The sequence below is a fragment of the Amborella trichopoda genome, chromosome 1 (assembly GCF_054954075.1).
Source record: "Amborella trichopoda isolate Santa Cruz 75 chromosome 1, AtrichopodaSantaCruz75HAP2 v2.0, whole genome shotgun sequence".
Classification (NCBI taxonomy): domain Eukaryota; kingdom Viridiplantae; phylum Streptophyta; class Magnoliopsida; order Amborellales; family Amborellaceae; genus Amborella; species Amborella trichopoda.
Window position 1 is genome coordinate 16045926 of NC_142336.1, and position 4332 is coordinate 16050257.

Sequence of the window (4332 nt, forward strand, 5' to 3'; positions counted from 1 at the left end):
GCGTGTAAGCTTTACCACCGTGCGTGAAGAAGATAGCCGTTGTGTAAGCTTTACTGCCATGCATGATGAAGATAGCCATCGTGCGTGTAAGCTTACCATCGTGCGTGAAGAAGATAGTCGTCGTGCATGTAAGCCTTACCGCCTTACCTGTAAGCTTTACCGTCGTGCATGAAGAAGATAGTCGTCATGCATGTAATCTTTACCGCAGTGCGTGAAGAAGTTAGCCACCATGCGTGTAAGCTTTATCGTCGTTCTTGTAGCCCCTGTTTGTCACCTGTGAGCCCTTGCTTTCCACCTGCCCATCTTTGCTTATAAATGAAGCCCTTCACAAACCACCAAGCGCATTAGCCCTCTCTCACTCCCACGTCCTCCCTACTTAGCCTGAGTAGGGGATTTTGGGACACATTTGAGCATAAGTAAGTAGATTTAACACTCATGTTTCCATATTTTTTATTAAAGCATGAAAATTAAGCAAAGAATAAGTGTGATTTTGATAGGAATTTGGTTGCATGCTAGTGAAATTATGTTGTTTGTGCACTGTTATTATAGTGTTGTAGTCCTCATTGCCATGATGATTTTAGTACTGAAAATAACTCTGTTGGTAATGAAACTCTATGGAAGTGTACCCATGTATGTCTAAATTGAGATTAAAAATGTTTTGTGTTAATATCCAATTTAGTTTGGAAGTTATTGATTATTTTACAAGGTGTGCCAAAAACTTTGCAGTGAATTTCTACAGTCCCTGCATATTTTTATAATGAACTTTTGACTGATAAAATGGTGTATAAATAACTTTAAGCCACTTTTAAATGAAACACAGATGCGTCTACATCAAATTTGGTTTTGAAACCATGTGGAAATTCCTCATAAATTGGAAGTTATGCCTCTATTTGTATAGGCATGTCACTATTATCAGTTACAATAGTTTCCAGGACTATTGCTCATTTTGTAACGTACTTTTGACTAATCAATGGTGTCCAAATGGTGTCAAACCAATTTTAAATGAAACCATGACAAAATTCCACATAGTTTGGAAGTTATACCTTTATATGTATAAACATGTCATTGTTATCAGTTGTAGCAGTTTTCAAGACTGTTGCTCATTTCGTATTGAACTTTTGACTGACCAAATTGTATCTTCAAACTACTTTTAAATAAAATATGGATATGTATATTTCAAGTTTGGTTTCGGAACCTTGTTGAAATTCATGATGATTTAAGAATTATACCCCTGTTTACATGCATATGTCATTATTGTAAGTTGTAGTAAATTTCCAGTACTATTGCATGTATTGTACTAAACTGTTTACTAACCAAATGGTGTCCAAATGAAAGATGGGTATGTCTACTTAGCATTTAGTTTTGGAACCATGTTGAAATTCTTGATGATGTGAGAATTATGCCCCTATTTGCATGCATATGTCACTGTTGCGAGTTGTAGTGAAATTCCATAATTTTATTGTACTTTATGAAACACTGTTCATTGACCAATATGTCTCTGATTATGGCTAAACTACTTCTAAATGAAAAGTGGATGAGTTATTTTCAAATTGGCTCTTAGAACCAAGACTAAAATCCCCATGGAATGGAAGTTAGGCTTAATTTTCTAAGAGGCCTTCATACTGAAAATTTTGTTCTGTTATTAATTATTGAATATGTATGCTTACGATATAGTCAATGCTCATGAACTCTTGAATAATTATAATGAGACATGCTTAGGTAAACGTGAATGCTTATGAGATGTGCATGTCCATAGTTATGATCGGCTATGATAAGATTGTGATATGAACCACTACGCAATGAGACATCCATTGTTAGTGGGGATCTAATATGATAAGATTGTGATATGAACCACTATGCAATGGGACATCCATTGATAGTGGGGATTTGATATGATAAGATTGTAGCGCAATCAATTATGATATAATAAGGAAGTTATGTCGGCAGTTAATATCTCCCTAACTCCCCATGATAGGATGGGCGTTAAGATGTGAATGTGAATATCTGGGAGGGTCGTGCCCCCGAGATCTATATGGACACTATACATTGGGTCACTTATTGGTAGTGTAACGCCCTCTCGCCTGAAAGACATAAGGAGAGGGTCGTGTCTTGCATGGCCATAGCCTATCAAAAGCCCCAAAGCGTGCTGGAGATGGTGTGTATATGTGTGTAAAAACATTACAAAATGGGTCATCCATTTGTCATTGTCTTCCTTCCTATGTTTGGGTAGAAGTCCCAAGTAACAAGATTGGATTGAATTCTACTTCAGGAGTAAGCGACACTAGGATTGTCTGTATGCACTATGTGTTTTACTTGCAATACTAATCTGGTATTTTGATGAAAAGATGAGATAGATTGTTAGCTCATGCAATGTATAATATTCTGATATCTAATTTACACTTCTGCCACCATTGCTAAAGAATTTTATAACATGACTCCCTGGTGTGACACTTACATGGATTGGTGGATTGTTGCAAATGGCATTGCATAGGCAGAAATACATGATGTTTGGTATGCTTACTGGGCTTTATATCTCATCCCTTTGACTTTCTCTATGTAGAGTAATAACCTATGATTTTTTAGAGTGGGCGACTGGGCATTTGTGGTTGGCGGTTGAAGATTCAAGTTTGGCAAGAAAGGCATTATCATGATAGTAGGTGTTTGTTGGCGGTGGCCATGTAGTTTCTTTGCTTAAAGTATTGTATTTTGTGGTTGGGCCAGTAGTGCCTTGGACATGATTGTAATTAAAATTTTGGAATCTGTAAAATTTAAGTTGGTTTTATTTTTTCTAATTCTTGTACCTTTTTGTATGGTTTTTACGTTCTTTCGTGGTTTGCTTGATTCTGCCTTCTAAAAAGCATTGAGCGCACTCCCACCTGAGTGGCATTCACTACCTCTGGTCGCAGTTCCGCACTCTATTGCCCTCCGGCAAGGTCGTGACACTCTATTCACAGATGGTTGCTAAGACGTCGTCTATGCACTCTTCCTCGCTTCTCTCTCTTAACCAATGACATTACAAGCTGTCGTCTGTGTCTTTCCTCTCTTTGCTCTCCTTTTGTCTTCTCTGTTAACTTTCTTCTATTATCTTCTTCTTTGATGGTTTTGGGTGAAAAACAAACCAACCTTCTCTATTTATTTATCTTTATTTATCTTTATTTATTAGCATTATGAAGGACTAGTTGAAAGACATACTACCCCTTCGTTTCTCTTTTCTTTAAAAAAATATTTTTCTTTACTCTCTTTCTGAAGGACTAGTTGAAAGATATACTGACCATTTGTTTCTCTTTTCTTTCTCTACTTTCTTCTCTCTCTCTTTCTAAAGAATCAGGTGAAAGCCAAACTGATCTCCGTTCCTCTATGCTACACTTTTTTTCTCTTTCTTTGTCTCTCCCTCGTTTTCTTCATCTCACCCCCTTTTGCTTTCATTTTTCATTAAGAAATAATGTCACGAATCTCTTGTTAGGAGGACATCAGAAGGCTATCCAATTGACATGGACCCAATGGCATTGTTCCCTCATTGTCCCCTCGAATATACATGCATGTGTGCATTCATTCAAAGACAAGGTGGGGTCTTCCGACCCACTTGTCTATATTCTAATGTGTGTGTGTATTTGCAGGGAACAAGAAACAAGTCAAGAGAGACGATTCGGAACCAACCACAGGCTAGGGGGCATTCCACGTGATCTAAGAGGGCACCCATGAGAGCCCGCTCGAGCGTGTCACGTGAGGTATGTCCTGCCTCACGACCGAATTCCTCTCTCACCAATTGGTATTCTTGCCCATGTCCTCTTTACACGATTCCCGATAAAGCAATTTCAAATCCTGGGTCCATCTCGAACCCGAAACCATGCTACTAGGTCATCCCTACCCGACGGGTAAGATCGAGGTACCTAACCAGCTTGGCGACTCCATTGGGGACACTCTACCCCATAGTCCGATCATCCTTATTTGGCTTTCCGTTTTTCTATTTTCTATTCACTTACACACACATGTCTTCGGGGTTAGTTAACTGCTTAATCCCAGTCGGGGATTTTCTGATCCCCGCACTCGTGAGTTTGCTTCAGGAACAGGTTCCATGAACCTTGTTCCGGACCATCCTTCTGAGTGTTGACCATGTGTCATGCTCCCAGGTTCTAACCTAGATTGGTGCGATAAGGGACCTAAAAGTCCCTCACTCCCCATCTCCTAGCCTTGGTGGAACCTCCACCAATGTACCTTTCGTGGGTGGCGCACTAGCCACCACACACTGCATGCACCCTACTATCGGCAAATCACTTGCTGATCCCCTTGCTCGGGACAGCCAAAATGCCGCCTCTTCCTTTCTTGTACAAG